Source organism: Anomalospiza imberbis, chromosome 11, assembly GCF_031753505.1.
Source record: "Anomalospiza imberbis isolate Cuckoo-Finch-1a 21T00152 chromosome 11, ASM3175350v1, whole genome shotgun sequence".
NCBI lineage: Eukaryota > Metazoa > Chordata > Aves > Passeriformes > Viduidae > Anomalospiza > Anomalospiza imberbis.
In genome coordinates, this window is record NC_089691.1 from 12,893,719 (window position 1) to 12,911,186 (window position 17,468).

Below are 17,468 nucleotides of genomic sequence, written 5' to 3' on the forward strand. Positions count from 1 at the left end.
GCACAAGGCTTGTATATTTTACAAATAGCAAGTCACGTCCTTGGCAGCCCATCCTCACCTGGGTACTCCAGCTGACAAAAGCTAAGTAGGTTTCTCTGAATCAGCCTCTAGCTTTAGGGTACTTGTAGGTGGAGCTATTTCCCGCAGGTAGTTTTTCTTACTCAAGGAAGAAGCTGGGTGCAAGGTAAGATTTTTTCTTTCTTACTTAAGGTGGATGCAAGGTAAGAATTTTTCAAATATATATATTGTTCAGACAATTCCCTTCTACAGCACCTGGAATTGTGCGCTGAAAAGGCACTATATACCTCACAGACAGGAGTGCACACCTACAGTGCAGAAAGGGAAAAATACGGGGTACACAAACAGGGCTGATGCATAAAAACCAAAACAGCAAACAAATAAAACCCCAAAAACATACACCAGATTCCATTAGAAGTCTTGCACTGAGACACCCAAAATCATCAGTTCTAACTAAAAGTCTCACCCTGAAACCTTAGGTGATATTCTGAGCTCTCTCAACGACTTCTTGATCACTCCCCACCTCAGTTTCCTCAGTTACACAATCACAAGATTAAATCTTATTTGCTAATACTGAATGTGGATGACAGCAGTTTGGAAGGTAGTGGTGGTGCTGTTTTCTTTTTTTAATCTTGGACACTTCCCATGAATTACTGCTTCATGTCATGCAGAAGCTCTGTCTTCTTTTTTTTTTTTTTTTTCTTTTTTCCTTTTAACAAATGCAGAAGCCCCAGCCTTGGCTTGGAACATACAGTTCCAACTAAAAATGCCCAGAAATTTTCTCCCAATCATAAAATTTCATGTGGAAGAACCATGCCAGCTGCATCAGCCAAATTCAGCTTCTATAACCCCTGTGAAATGTAAAGAGATTCATAAACCCAACACAGAGAAAGAACAGCTCCTCCAATGCTGTGCTGAGACAGCCAAGCCTTTCTCTTGTCATCAGTTGCACCAAACAACCTCTTGGTACTTCATTTCCAGCCAGACAACAATGTGAATATTATGCTATGGAAAATAAGTTGTTGTAACAACAAAAAGAGGTGTTACAAGTTTACAGGTAAGTGGAGACAAACAAGAAACTAAGATGGATAAAGCAAATAAAAAAGAACAACCTGACATCACAGAAATACATGCCAGGAGCTCCAGCTCAGCTGGCCCAATCCAGCTTTGCAATTACACCCAGAGGGTGAAACAAGCTGCTCCTACACATATGCTGTGAGCAGGGTCTGCACCAGCAAGATGACACTGAGATAAATGAACCCAGGAAGTCCAGAGAGCCTTCCTTACCTGCTGCCCTGGACCTTCCCCACCTTCCCCTACCTGCCAGCTCCACACAGGCAGGGCCTTCCTCCAATGCCTTTTGGGATGAGGGGACAAAGGCAGTGCTTCCCACTCCCAGAGCAGCCAAGCCGCTCATTCCTACACTAAAGGCAATTTACCACAGCTGTTTTAAACACTCTGCAAACTGAGCCCACCCACCTCTGCTGACCAGAGGGCTCAGAGTCCTCCTGCCCAGCCCCAAACCCCATCAGCTGAACTGCTGTCCCTTGGCACCTGGGTGCTTTCAGACAGTCACAGCCCCTGACAGCTGCAGCCACCATCCCTCAGCTCTCACAAGACAAGAAGAAAACTGAGAAATTGCTGGAAAAGAGTCACCTTCCTCCCAGTGTTCTGCCCAGGGCTGTTAATTTACTCCATGAGAGAAGTGCACCAGTCCCTCAGCACTTTTGACAAGCAGGCTCTGGAGCCTGTGGGGAAATGACAGCTTTGCCCAGGGCTGAGAAGGGGATGGGCAGAAATTTGGCAGCCCCTTTCTCCTCCTGGTAAACTGTGGAGTGTCTTGGGATCTGTTTTCAAATTAGCAGAGTACTTCAGGCATTACAAGGCTTGTATTCTTGCAGTACAGAAGAAGCCATGGGCTACTATGAAATGGCCACCAGCTGAGGTACTGCACTGCTTTGAAAAGCATGAGGCCAGAGCACACCGTTAATGCAGTTTTTATAGGATCTCTGCACAGCCACAAGTCACTGTAGGATTTTACACCCTGCTCTGGCCATCCTGTAAAACTACCTCTACCTCTCCCCTGAGTTCACATCCATCTTTACTGTGAGTATGAAGAAAAAATGAAACTTTGTTCAACGGGGAGGTTAACCTGCCTTCTCAAACCAAAGAAAATGTGTGGTTAGGGCTGTGAGTTTCCCTGATGCATGTGAATCATCAGTTTCATGGAAAGGACCACAGGGTTGACCGAAAGCTCTGACCTTCTCAATTTCACAGGAAGAAGCCTTGGTGTTGTAAAGTGTGTCCTCCTCTGTTAAAAAAGGAAACTATAAGACTAAGAAAAAAGGAAGCTATAAGACTAAGATTTAGTTCATTCCTCCCACACATCAGTCCTTTAAAGTACCACAACACTGCCCTGGGTTGATGCAGTTTATTCAGTTTTCTTCACTGTTCCCAGCTTGTCCTTAGAGCTGATGAAGTCATTTATCCTGTAACTTAACAGTAAAATTCACCTATAGAATGCACACAAGCTCCCAAGTGGCTGCCAGATGGCAAGAAAGCCATCTGATTTCTATTAACTTCATTGGATTTGAACCTGGGAGCTGAAAAGCCCCACATCTCACAGCCAGTCCTTGGCTGAGTCCCTTCCCTGCTGCTCTCCTTTCTTTGAAGATTGAGATTCCATTCACACAAGTCTGGCCAAGCACCACCTCCAGCCCCAGCTAAGCTAAATCCAGCTACCCACGTGAACGATGAGCACAAACTTGACGATGCAAATCTTTGAAATAGTGTCTGAGCAGACACTCGGAGGTGATCTCTCCTAGGACAAGCGTAGCCAAGCCACCCGCACCTGCATCTTCCAGAAAAAGAACTTCAAATATAGTAATGATTTTAAATTCACAGTTGAGTGTGACTGCTCACACCACATTGCAGTTTAAAAGCCATGAGTCAAAGGTATGCTAATCAACCCAAATCCATGGCAAAGCTTATAACAAAACCCAACTCTCTCTGCCTATAGTGTTAAGCTGTGACTAGAAACACAATCTTCCTTTATATTAACACCTCCTCTGCCCAGTGTCATTGAGAATAATGAGATAAAAATTGCAGCAGCATAACTGGAATAGAAATTAGTTGGAAGTCTTTGATAAGATTGTCTTCATTGCAAGGTGATAGTGCTTTGTTAGCTTCCAGCTGACACACAGAGAACTGGCAATAGCTTTGTGGCCTTGCACAGAGCCTGAAATGGATCCATTCCCACCTCTTCGGTTGAAAACTGAACGTCATGCATTGATTTTCTGCTCAGCCTAGAGGTGTTCTTCACAACCTCGTGGCTCAGGCAGTTGCCCGGAGAGCCCAGCCTAGAACTGGTGATTTTGACAGGAAAGTTCTGCTAGTTGTTACACCATAACTTTGTTTGAAGGGTGTGGAGGAAATGCTGTCCAACACGTTAACTGCGTAAAAGGCCCTTTGAACTGTAGTTACCTGTTGGCACAGAGCTCTGTTAGGCAATCTTAATTGTTTGCATTTGATTATACACATAAAGAAAATGTGGAGCTGTGTCACATTGGACTAGGATATTTTCAAAAAGACGTGGATAAACAGCTCAGGAGCACACTGCAGGAACAGTGGAAGCTGGAATTTTGCCGGGGGAAAAACAGAGGAGAGAGACCTCAGGTCAATCTTTTACATTCATTCGTCTGGTGGTTCATCTATTCACATTCACCATCCTCCTCTTTAAGTGCTAGTGGGTTTTGGTAGAGCACAAAGAAGGAAAGTTTTGAGTGAAAAAAAACCACAAAATCAGTATCCTTGTATGGTGGCCAGTCCTTATGTTTGGACTGGGCTCTCCCACAGCATCTGCATTGTGGGAGAGTGAAGGTTCACGTTCCAGACCCAGGTTCACGTTGCACACATGCAAAGAAACACAGCAAATAGGCACTTATCATGGGGTTTTATGGGACTGGTGGCTGCCTAAAAAAACACAGGGGAGCACAAGGTGTTCTGGTCACCCAGTGTACAGGCATCCCCCATTCCCTGTGGCCAGGTTCTCAGAGGGTATTTATTGTGTAGTGTGGTAATTCCCTGTGGCCAGGTTCTCAGAGGGTATTTATCGTGTAGTGTGGTAATTTTGGTAAGGAGGAGCCTACCAGAGATACAGAAAGGCAGCTGGTTCGGTTAACAGAGGATGCACTGTGACTGTTTTGTAGAGGAAGAATATAGCCATGACTAAGGCAGGAAAAACAGGAGAGGATGAAGATATTTAATATCAAATGGCTCCAATTTACATCCTGATTTTTAGCATCAGCCTTTTTGGGTCAACACATGTTTATATGGAATAATTCCTGGGTGGTGAGAAAGCAAATAAATGTAGTTCTGTAGGCTATATGTCAGAATATTCCTGACAGCTGTAGGTGATTTATAGCTTACCAGACACTGAGATCTGTGCTTGGACCACACTGGCTCTTTTCCCAAGACAAGGCACAGGTCTATATAACAAAGAGGGTTTAGGGCCTATCTGTCCATCTGAGACACTCATGGGAAATCAGGTTTCTGATGCCAGGGGAAAAAAAGTTTCCATTTACTGCCTGCTGGCTCTGCCCCATGAGCTGCAGCATGTCATGTGCACCACTAGTGCTTCAGCTGCTTTGTTTGCTTACAAAGCAGATGTTTGACAGGCACAGAAATAATTCCTTCAAGATCTGCAACAGCTGTGGCCAGCTCTTATTCAGATAAGAGGCTCTATATTTCTAGAGCCACCCAGCCAAGGCCTTATGCAACTTGGTTAAATTGCCTTTTGAGACGCTGCCTTGCCAGCTCGAGTAAGTGGCAGATACATCTCTATGGAGAAGAAAATAAGTCTTTTGTTAGACTTATTTGCTTTTCCTTTGGGCTCACGTTTTGAAATACTTTATTTTTTCCTTTTTTGGGGAAGGTTTTCATAATGTGGAGCCTTCATGCATCAAAAAACATGCTGTTCCTGACCCTGCCAGCTTCTGTGCTTTGGTGTGGAGGCATGTCAGTTCCATCTCTGTAGGATCACAGAGCTTTCCTGAGGTCCATTGTTGGGCTCACTGGTGTTGAGTGGCTGTTTTCATAACCCCAGACCTCGTCCTCTCTTGCTGACACTGTTCACTCTGTGCAGGCTAGAGTCTACAGCTGACATGGGAAGTTTGAAAGGTTCTCTTTCCAGAGCTAAAATATCATTCCGTGACCATCCTTTAAGGAAGGGGAAAGAGAAAAAAGGCTGAACTCATCAAAATCCTCCTCTTAACCAGTAGAAGAGAGTCCCAAAACATTTTTGCACACAAATGGGAAATGTAGGAACATATAATACTTGTGTACTCATCCTGTGTGGACACAAGACATCCTCAGTAGCTTAACACTGACCTAACATTTTACCCACTGAATAGAGCAAGCCCAGCACCAGGATTAGTGCATGGTCTCAACAGCAGCAGGTTCTGCAGACTCAGCTCTTCTTGGCTTAAATGAGTTTTTCTATAGTCGTTATCTATGGTGTTATCACAACTTCCTGGTTCACTGAAATCACACCTGGCTCAGAATTTAAACACAGGACCTGTGTACATGAGGCAACAGAATGTCTGCTTGGCACATTTCACATGTGGTTTTTCTTTTTTTGATCCTAGGGGTAATGGGATATGTGCTGATGACATGGAAGAGCTGACACCAAAGCAGCCAGAATTAACCACAGATCTTTAATTAGGAACACCTTGGGAAAAATGCAGATAGAAGAAAAAACTTCCATATTTTCAATGAGAAGCTGAGAATAAAACTGAGCTTCATCAGTTCAGACAATAATTTCCTCCAGGCTCATTGCTCTGGGAGTGGCCATCACATAGGCAGATCTAGGAAATAGAAAAAACATGAGTGAAGTTCAAAACAACAGCACATGACCACTCTTTGTAAAACAGGAGTAATAAAACCTCAAAGGAACGATTAACACTTCACCCTTCTATTGTACCTCCCTCTGGAGGCCTTCCCTGCAGACACATGCCAGATTGTGACACCTTTACTCTGCACCTCACTATCTATGTGACCCCATTTGATTTTATGGTTCAAAGCAGTATCTGAAGTACAAAGGGATCAGACTCCTGCCCTAGCTGGTGCAGGGTCAGTCAGCTTAGCACTGATGAATATGTTGAGTCGCTTTCCCTTGGCTTTAGTTTTGATGTTCAGAGTCCAATGTAGCATCAGTTACAAATACAGAAGTCTGATAACCAAGGTACTTGTCAAGGAAAAATTGAAAACTACAAATTTTTGGTAGTTTTTGAGGTGTTAATCACTGCTCTCAGTGGTTGACACATTGCATATGCAACATCATTTACTGCATGAAAAGGTATCAAGGGCTCTGGCTTGCTCTTACACCTGATCTTCCAGATTCAGGTGAGGGACCAGCTTAGCTCCTCCTTGAGGTCACTGAGGTCAGGCCCACTGAGGTAAGGGAAGGTGAATCAGGAGCCTGATCTGTGCTACATTTCTCCACTGCTGAAAGGTCACCCACAGTGGCAATTCCACAGTGAGTAAAGTGGTGACCATTAGGTCATCACAGCATGGCACAATCCTGTTGTTATTACAATGATCCTAATAAAAAAATCTTCATGAGGCTTCTCTTGGGTGTAGTTATCATTAATAAGCATTTGCTCTTGCAATTTATCTCAGTTAAATTAAATTAAAATTCCACTAAGAAAGAATGTCCATATAGCATGACATGATCGTGCAGGTAGCCAACAGTTAAAAGAACTAAAAAATCTTAAATGTTTTTATGGACATTTCTCAGTACTGAGAAACTAAATTACTTTAGATGGGAGGGGATTAGAACTTTTTTTTTTTTCTGGCCTATATTGTGGGGGATTTCTGGGAACCTGAATTCACATTGTGAATCCTTTCTTCAAAGGAGAAGGAGATGGAGCAGAATTTCCTAGAGATTTTTCTGTTGCTTCCTCAACTCCCAGGTGCAAATTGTGTTGATTCTTCTCTTTTGGCCTCCTTCTCTGAATTTTGAGTGTTTAGAGGCAGTCCTCAGCTCTTGCCAGGCGTATTGAGGTAGGGACTGCCTGAATGTCCCCTGCCTGTACATCCCTTCACAGCCCAGGACTGGGGGATCCTCTGCTCTGCCATAATCAATCAACATCTCAGAATACCCATTAGAACACTTCTGACTTTGTGTCATGTTCAGGTGTTGAAGTGCCACTAATACCAGAGATGCTTCAGTGTGGGAATCAGACCTAATCAGACATTATACCTTTGTGTTCCAGCCAGTAGTCCACACTTTGAGTGAAAGCAAGCAGCTGAAACACTGACAGAGAGCAATGGAGCCCTCTCATTTATCAATGGCACAGAGCAACTAAAATAAAAGCTGCCCAAGAAGATGAGGAAGAATGCTTTGAAGCACCAGAGCAGTCTCAGGAGTAATTTCACAGTAAAAATCTTCATTACAGTGTTGCTCTTTAACCAAGTATTTCCATTTCTGGTTCTTATTGCTGGTGTTTTATCTTATAGAGGTTCTTCAGAATGGGGAAGATCTTCTCTTCCCCTGAACAATTGCTCAACATGCTCACAATTTTGAGACAATCTATATTAGTCAAAGGCAGAACTTGGATTGCCATGCCAGAATTTGGCATTCACAACTTTTCTGCAAGCATATTTTTTGGTTTAACCCTCAGGTCAGACATCTAGCTGATATATATAGAAATTACTTTCTGTGGACCCAAGTCAAATGAATCTGAGTGTCCAAAGAGGCAATTATTGTTTGCCTCTGATTGCAGTTAGAGTTGCAACACAGAGGAGAGTGGTTTTTTGCCTTTTTGCTTTTTTCCCCCTTGTCGCCTTTGGAAGTTTCACAACCATCCATTAGCCAGACTCTGAGTCTGAGCTGAGGATCTTGCAACACTGGTTCATCAATGCCACTGAAAAACAAATCTGGACAGTGTCATAACTTCCATTGATCCACCAGGCTGGATCCAAGCTGATAGCAGATCACATGAGATCTCAGGCAAAAAAAAAAGTCAGATCTCTTGATTCAGACTGCCATGGAATTGCAGCCTGGCAGCACATCAGCCTTCTGGCTAGCACAGAGACCCATGGCCCAAGGCTTCACCCAGGACAAACTCTGACACAGTGCAGTGAGTCAGGCATGTCCTACCACAAAGAGAAGGATTCTCGTGTCCTGGGACCTGTGGGCCACAGCCAGGAGAGGCCCTACAGCCATGTTATAGTGCAGGGTCCTTGAAGCTATAGCCCAGGCCAGAGACCCAGATGCCATTCATCTAGATAACCCTATATAATCAATGTTCACTAGTCCTGCTCTTGCCCAACAAGACAAGCGTGGGACTTAGGAATGCTCTCATTGATGCTTTTGGAACATGTGGCCTTGGGGCTGTTGGTTTTGTTTGCAGTTTCCTCTTTATTTGCTCTTTGTTACTACGTTAATGTAGCTCTCCCTACATGTAGCCTGGATCTGTCCCATGTTCTTGTTGGTGGTGTCACAAGCAGGGTCATGACCACTTGTGACAGCACATGCTAAAACAACACTTCAGAAGATAAGGAAGCCATTGGGAGGACTGGCATCCTAGAGGCAGAAATCCCCTTTCTGTGTGAAATGCCCCATGTCAGTAAACCTTTAAAGATGGGGAGAAATATCTCTGCATCAAGCACTGGATTTTCCTTTAGATCTCATTCCAGGCTCAACAGAGGGACAAAGGATCAGGGACTTAATGTTGACTTCATCTCTTTCATCCTGTATTCTTGAAGAGAACAACAGAAAACGTGAGAACTGACCTTTCCTAGAACCCCTTCCGCTTTTCCTGGAAATCAGTCCTCAGTCACATGATAGGGTTTTGCTGCTCTTTAGGAATTCCAGATCCTGAATGAGGCAGACTGTAAACAAGGAAACCTGATACCTCAAGGACAGAAGGAGAGAACAAGATGTCCATAGACACACTGGAGTGTTTTCAAGCATTGCAATGTGTTCTGTGGTTTGTTTATAAAAGTGCCTGTCTCTGAGTGTACACACACATATACACACACTCCTACAGAGTACATACTACCATTTTTTCTCACACATCACTGGAAGCACAGAGAGTCAGTTGTAAACAAAGTGACATTCTCCAGGACAGGCACTGCTCTTTCAGCCCAGTCCCAACCACAGCTTTGTGTCTGCAGCTCTGTGGTTTAAAACCCAGTTGTTTTCTAACATAAGGCCGAGATTGCAGGGCCTTGTTTGTGGGTGCAAGCAGGTATATGAGCACCCACAAGCTACCACTCAATACCAGCCTCTCTTGACTAGCTGGTTACTAAAACCCTGCCTGGTATTAAGGAATGTATCTGACTTTGTGGCTGCTGGAGACATGGGGTGGGCAAACCCCATGAATTTTTTCAGCAAATAAGCAGTGTGGTTAAAAAAGAGAGGGCACAGATTCCTCAAAATGCACAAGAAGAAAAAAGAAACTTGAGGAATCAGGGTACCAGCTGAACTGGTACACCCCAAGGGAAAATGAGAACTGCAGGAGAAGTTGAACCTTAACACTAGAGCATATTCTTTCTCCTCCAAGTCAGATGCAGTGTGCAGTCCTGTGCCAAACATCCACATTAACTACTAGGAGCTCCTTATTTCTAAGGCAATTTTATTCTTAATATTAAATATTTACCCCTTATCAGAAAACTAGCCTTAAACCTAAACCATCTGGAACTCAGTCAGAAACAGGGTCAAAAATGGCTTCTTCACCTTCCATTTATAACAGGCAACTTTCAGACAGTTGGACACAAATATTTGTTATCAAGAACTTCCCAAGTGAGTTAATTTCTTCCTATTTGCAAAATGTTGATTGAGGAGCCCTGTTTGCTCAAGTTTGTTTTGGAGGCACAGCTCTGAGTGGTAGTGTGAGAGGAACACTCACAATCACAGCATCCAGACCATTAATTAAAGCCTTATAAAATCCCAGCAGAAGTTATTGGAAGGATTCCCATTGATCCATTAGATTTTGGATAAGTCTTGAAATACAAAAACTTAACAGATAAATGCAGAGACCTCTTCCCTCTCTTGCAGCATTTTTCCTGCTATTTGAATCCTCAGCATTTTTCCTGCTATTTGAATCCTTTGCAATTTGTCAAATGCCATCAGGATCAGTGACCAAAATCTCTGTCAGGAAGGAAAGGTGGCTTGTTTTGTGTGTGGTCGCTTCAGGATTGGTGTTAGGTCTTGGTTTGAGCTGCCAGGTGCTGTGTCTCCATCTTCCTTCTGCCGTGGGCTCTCCAAGGCCTTGCAATCCTAACATAATTGTGCCTGTACTGCACAGAGTAAGGAGAGAGCCCCATGGCCAGTTCTGCCATATCCAGCTGAAACAGGCTGAGCTCTTCTGGTCAGCATGGGCAGTGACCTCTGGGTATTTATCTGAACAACTCCATATGACAAAACTGTTTGCTTACACTGCGTGTGGAGCAGCCATACAGTATCTTTTCTCAGTCCTCTCCATTGTTATACTCTGCTTTAGCCAAGGAAACACCAAGAGCAAAACAGTGGAGAGGTGTAAATCTGAAACTACTGGAAAGAAAAAGCCTCCATCATCTCAAGGACTCTGGCAATAAAGCTTCTTGCTTAGGCAGCTGCTGGGGACTCATTTTGTTCTAGCCCTGAGCTAAGCACCTGCCAGGCCATTTTTCTGCTGCAGTTTTACTTTCTGTAAAAATAGAACTAATTGTTAAATGTCACTAAAACAATTTATACCTATCTTAAGAGGCCTAATAAATAGTGGCAAATTCATGAGCAAATACGCTTAGACTTGAAATACAATGTTAATACTAATCACATAATTAAAAAATTCAGCTCCCCTGGCAAACCAGAAAGGTTATGATGTTCCTGTTGTTCCCTCCTGTCCAAGTACAGCTACACAAACAACTCCCCGTGACTGCCATCCTGCAAACTGCCCCCCTTGGACAAATGTCAGTGTGCTTCCTTGGCCATGGAAACATGGGAAGATGCTTTCTACCCTCTGCAGTGTCATAGTGGGCAGCTTGGCTCTTACTGGGACAAGCCAGAAATCAGACCCAGTTTATTTTGGTCATGTAGTCATAGCCTGTAGCTGCAGCAAAACAATTCTGGTCACAGATTTTCATCTCTGGATCCTCTGGAGATTGTTCTAATGGGCTAAAACATCTCAAAGGAAGAGGAAAAAAAACCAGCCAACAGCAATATCTTTGGCCAATCAGCAATTTTTTTCCCCAACAATCCACCAGTGTGTGGATGCCTGATGGTTTATGTCCCTTCTGATATTTTTCTCTCTTATCACTTATAACTGTGAATCCTCTCATTAGTCATACTGCACTCATTCCAGCACATCATTTAATCTTTCTTCATCAAAACCCCATTTAGACAAAGATGATCTTATTTGAAATGTGGCTGCTGTCATCACTTCCCTCTCTGCTGTATTTGTTCAGTGCTCTATTCTTTTTTTAGCTAGTCGTGCCAGGTAGCTTCTGATGAGTAACACACTTCATCTGTTGCTGTCATGTAGCCAACAAAGCCCCAAAGATGCCATCAGAAGTAAAAATAAAGCCCAGTGCACGATACTGAAATCATCTTTTCTGCATGAGAGTGTGAGCCCTTCATCAGACAGCTGTTTTTCCTACCATTCTCTTAATGCCTCTCAAGAAAACATCTTGTTTATTTTCACAAAAAGAAACCACAAGTCCCCTAGAGTTCATTTGAAAGAAGCATTAGAAAACTAATTGCAGATAAAAGTTGCTAGAGAGGATGCAGGATACTGCACAGCTGCTTAGAGAAGCAAATTGTCCATATTGAGGTTAGTGTGAGCATGCCTGTTTCTTGGCTGAAAAGTCATGTATGCACTATGGATGATTGCAAGCATTTGATAATTTATGTTATTGATGAAAATGTGTTTGCAAGTAACATACTCAGCTTCAGAAATGTGCTGTGTTGCCTTGCTGGTTAGAAGTGGCCAGCAGAATGCACTGTACGTGCAGCACAGATACAATCTGGATCATTGCTCAATGCCCACAGGGCCAGGGTTAATAAAGCAAAAGGGAACAGAGCACCAAAGCACTGTTGATATCTCTATGTGCACCAGGGACCATTTCATTGGCTTTGTGGAGGAGCTTTCTGTCATGTAATTGCTCAATATTCAAAGCAATACTTGATACTGCTTATCCAGAGATCTGCAGTTCCAACCAGAAAAATACATAGACTGACAAAAAGGACAGTGTTGGGAAAGTCATAGCAGGAGTTGCAAGGAAAAAGCAACTAGCCAAAGAAAGAAATTCAGTATTCAAGCAATACAACATAAAGGTTGGTCTAGGATCTCTAATGGAATTCAAACTTTGGATGTTTGGATAGCAACGGTATAATTCTAGAAGGAATTAAGGGATTCCCACTCTAATTTGAAGTGGGCTGTAAATTATTCCCATCACAAAGGTAAGAATGAAGGTTAAGGCTCTACCCAACATCCTGTGGCAGAGATTTAAGCAAATGTGGAGTCTGGTGATTCCTGCATGTGAAACCAGTTCCTTTCCCCAGGTACCTTCTCCTTGCCTAGAACAGCACATCAAATGCAATTTGTGAGGACACCCACAGAGGAAGAACTTGTGTTCAGGGGAAAGTTTCAAACAGGAGTAAGAAGGAAAAGGAGACTGCTGTGTCTTAGTCATGACAGAAGTGGGGCTGGGGGTGCAGAAGGAGACAAGACTAGAGTGAGCAGGGCTGTCAAAACAACACCCAGCCATCTCTGGAGGAAAGGCCTGGGACACCCCTACGTTCCCTTCTCTCACACACAGGGAGGGATTTGGGGATCTGAGCTAGAGGGGTTAGGAGGAGGAGGAAGAAAGAGGGACACCTGCAAGCCAGATGTGAGCAGCATTGCCCCCAGAGTCAGGTCCAGCTGGGGGAAGGAGGGAACCTGGCCAACCTGGGATGCAGCTGTAATTTTCACAACCAGATGGCAGGCTCCCTGCCCAGCCTGAGGGCAGAAGCCTGTAGGTTTTCCTCCAGCAGCATCACAAAGACACAGAGAAACCAAGCCAGACACTGCCAGATTAGAGAGCTTTGGGACAGCCACCTAGTCACACTCATGTTGGAGGAGGAGCTGTTAGAGTCCATCTTTCATAAAGTGGCCTTCCAAGCCATGGGACGGTGGCTCACAGCCTCTCTTCTCTCTAGTACAGGCTCACAGAGGGTCTCAGCTGGCCAGCCTGGCTGGGCAGACTTCCCCAAGGAAGGGAAGGGCAGGACCTGACGCAGTTTGTTTTGCACATTTTAATCAGCAGAGCAGAGCTTCATGAGCACTCTTGTACATGCCAGAAACAGCCCTCCTACACAGAGCTGTCAGTGATGTTAAACAGAGTGAGGAGGCAAAAAGGCCCATCCTCACATGGGCCAGAGCTGCTATTTTCAGGGTCAGATCCAGAGCCTGAGGGCTGGACTCCGACTTAGGAGATTTTCCTCTCAATTCAATTGGACAGAGTGAACAGGTTCTGCACTGTTCTGCACCTGAGGATGTGGCGGGGGGGGACAGGACCCCCCTGCAGAAACTTTTTATGACAGGCAGGTAAAGCTGAGTTTTTCCACAATTGCTTGAATGAGCAAGTGCCTGTCTTTGCTGAGTTTGTATTTGTCCTTGTCAGCAGTGCTAGGTTGTTGTTCTACTACAGCCCAATGGCTGATGACAATAAGATAATGCAGAGTCTGGACTGCTGGGAGCTTATAATTACTCCTTTGGAAAGTAACTGTAGTGTATATGTGCGTGCTCTCACACATATACATGCACACAGATACGCATATATATATGCTCACCTATTGATACCCTGCACATCTTCTGTAAAAACAGGGAGAGGAAAATAATACTTAAAGACACTGAATAATGAGTCACAGATTGTAGGGGCTTAACCCCTTGTGTTGCCTCTAAAACCAGAAGTACTTTTGCCCTCAGTGGGGTGATAAGCTCAGGTTGTTCTTTGGTACTGTGGGGATCCGTGCCTCAAACAGTCACAGAGTCATAATCCTTATTTGAGATCATATTTTTATTTCTTTTTGGCAAGAAAATATTGTTTAATTTCCTTTGTAGTAACATAAAACTCCTTTTGAGCATTATAATAATTACCACTGGTAATAATTTCTGTAATGATGAATAGCAACATACAAGAAATACCTGCACTCTCCCCTAAAATGATGCCAGGAAATTGCTCAGGAATACTAATCATATTCTTCCATCCTTTAACACATTGAAAACAGGAAGAAATGACAGCAGAGCCAATGAGCTGGTTGTACCCCAAGACCTGTGTCCACCACCAAATCAGAACTAGGAATGCTGGTGCACAAATGGAGTCTGCCACGGGAAAATAATCCTACTCTCAGCAGCTTCCTAGGATTGCTGTGGTGAGTGCAGGGTTTCTCATCTGCAGGTCTAATCCTGTCCAACACAAGCAGTTTAAGTACAGACTGCTAAAGATCCCCTCGCCTTCCATGGGCTCATGATCAAGTTGTAATTGCACAGCTATTGCATCTGTTTGCCTAATTAAAACCAGCTGTCTCTGTGTGAGCTCCCATCCAAGAAATAGCTGTGCAAATACATTTTTTACTGTTAATGTAAAGAACAAATCTGTGGCCCCTGCCCTATCTGGCCCTTCAAAAGCAGCACTGGTGTTTTAATTCCTTCCAAGTTCACACAAAAATGTGATCCCCAAAACAATCAGGTCCTGTCCTTTCCTACTATCCAGCAGAAGGCCTGAGACATTTCCCATTTGTATGGATTTATTGCCTAGTAATTATAGTTCATGAAATCCATTCACAGTAAAGTGTGTCCTGGATACTCCCACTCATCCTGGCAAACCAAATGTTTAACATCATGAGGGGTATAAAAATATAAGCAGTCGTGTTTGAGTCACTTTTAGTACAACAGATTAGTTTGCAGGGTCTGGCAGTGTTTGTAGTATAAATCACACTTTAGAGATGGGAAAATACTGAGATTATCTAGTTCAACTGAGTTTTTATGTAAGTATGTATTTTCTGCTGCCTTCATCAAAACCCAAATTGAGAAACATCTTCATGTACAAGATTTCCACCACTTCCCTTTGGGATTATCCAACAATTTGACAGAAATCACTATTAGGAAATATACCCTGACATTTAGATCTACAGTCTCCATTGCTCAGTTTTAGCATCCCATTTCCTTCCTTTCTAATATCCTTCAGTGTTCACAGCCTCCAGATCCTTGCAGCTGTTCAAACACCCTGTCACTATTACTGTTTGTCCCAACTCACCTGTGTACCAGTATAGACAAGGACACTTCTCCAGCTCTGCTTCCCTTCAGGTCAGGAATCACCCTACAGCTCTTGAACATGAGTTTGTCAGCAGCAGAGAAAAAAAAGGATTGCTAAGGACTGGTCAGTGGCCAAATCGAACAAGTATGCTCACATAAAGGAGCCACTTCCAGTATTTTGAATTTTTTCAATTTTAATAGGTGTTTTTCCCCTCTAGTAATGTTTCAATCACCTTTCCCTTAGCTGAACCACTCCCCTGATAAGAAAACAGGAGCAACCAACCGAGACGTGTTTGGAGCTGAAGGCAGCTGCTGTTTACTTGCCTATTTTGCTTTCTCACAGCAGTGCTCGGTACGTTGTGGCCTTGACGCTGAGCAAGGAGAGACTGTGTGCATGGGGCATGGAAAGGGCATATTCCCCTCCTTGGCAGGAGGCCCTTGGCAGCAGCAGCAGCTTCATGCACAGTTCAGAGCCCTGACTTCCTCCTGCTGACCCCCTGCTTTCTGCTGCACGGGCCCCACGCGAGCGCTCGCCCTCTGCTCGCGCGGTGCCGCGTGGGGACGGCAGAGCTGGAGCCTGGCTGAAGGCAGCTCAGAATTCCCACCGACTCCTCTGGGGCCGGGATTTCATTTTAAGTGACCGTTCTCCAGAAGCAATGAAGGATTAAAACTGTGCCACATGAGTGCACTGGTTAAAATGGAAGACTTGCTAAGCAGTTGCAGGCTCCAAAAAGAGTTACTGAGGGTCAAGTTTCCAGTTCAGTGAACCCTGTCAGTTGTCCCAGGGCACTGCCTCACTTGGGACAGCAGACACACACACCAAGGAGAGTTACAGGCTGAGATTTCCAAGTCTCAGGGCATTGGACACATATGCTGATTGGGAATCAGATTCCTACCAGATCCAAGGTCAGAATTGGATTTTCTGGATCAGTCTGTGCCTGACATTGCCACAGTACCTGCAACAGCTCCACTCAATACCACAGCCCACATGGCTCCTGGAAGATGTCCCAGGTCTGCTGAGAGCCACACGCTGCTCCCAGCAGAGCCATGCTGACAGGTGCAGTCACTGCTTTGGTGGCCACAGGGCTGCATTGCTCCCTCTGCATCACTACTTTTTGGCACAGAGGAAGCTGGCAGCAAAGACATCAGGGAGTGACTGAGATTAGTGGAAAGGGATGCAGTGAAGGAAAGAATGCAAGGCAAAGAGAAAATCTTTCCCTTTCAGATTGTCTGACCTCTTAGGAGTTGGGTATCTACATGCTCATACCATTTGAATATAAAAAAAAGGCAGCTTAAGGTGCACATCATGGAATTACCTGTGTTATTTTACATATGCATAGATATCTTGCAGCAAGAACTGAACTGTTTTGTTGCCAACAATTTAGCCATATTTTAAATAAGTGCAACACAGAATATCTCTTTAAAAATTACTGAAACAAGTGCCTGGCCAAACTTGGTAGCCCTGTCCTTCTTTTACTGAGAGCAAAGCTCCTGTTTGATCATCTTACAACATGCAGTAACCTGCAGCTGGGAGAAGAATAAACCCCTTCTCATAGAGCTGAAGTGTTTATAAAACAGTGACCTGCAGCAATGGTAGAACAAACACAATATCAGGTTCAGCTACTTCTGTGCCCACTTTCTGTGTGTGGAAATGTCACCAGCTGGACAAGGTTGGCACACAAGCAGAAAAGCACCTCAGCCCTCTGTACAAACTCCTGTTCCTGAGGAATTGCCCTTCTTAGTCCCCAAAACACATATCTCCAAGGAGGCAAAATGCTGCTTTCCTCATCCTAGCACCTTCAAAAGGGCCCAGGTGAGGCAGGGTGTAAGAAGCGGTACAATCCAGAATGCCACGGAGCCAGTGTTGAGCTGAGCTCCTGCATACACTGCTCCTGCTGAGAGCCTGCAGCAGAGCTGGTCCTACCAGCACAGCACAAGCATGGGTGTGTGCCAAAACCTCTATTTTGACAAAACAAGACCTATCTGTACAGGGCTCTACAGAGCCAGGAGGTCTTCCATGGTGCCAGCAAACCAAATGCCCTCCAGTTCTCTCTTAGGCTTAGTGCTCTGATTATTGTTACTCTGAACATGTACCACAAAATGCCTCTGCTGTGCTGGGATCCCAGTTGTACAGGATGTAAAGCTCTCAAGATAAAAATTTCTAAG

The 17,468-nt window shown here is 44.2% G+C and overlaps 2 long non-coding RNA genes across 2 annotated transcripts; one reads left to right on the top strand and one right to left on the bottom strand.

The window, feature by feature from the left end:
• Positions 1–5,711: 5,711 nt before the first annotated feature.
• LOC137480388 (uncharacterized) lies at positions 5,712–15,804 on the bottom strand. Its single transcript, XR_011002868.1, has 2 exons — positions 15,304–15,804; positions 5,712–5,882 (listed from the first exon to the last, which is right to left on the bottom strand). It is a non-coding gene; the product is annotated as an uncharacterized lncRNA (long non-coding RNA).
• Positions 8,677–8,994, top strand: LOC137480722 (uncharacterized). The gene is made up of 2 exons (XR_011003059.1): positions 8,677–8,802; positions 8,888–8,994. It is a non-coding gene; the product is annotated as an uncharacterized lncRNA (long non-coding RNA).
• Positions 15,805–17,468: the final 1,664 nt, after the last annotated feature.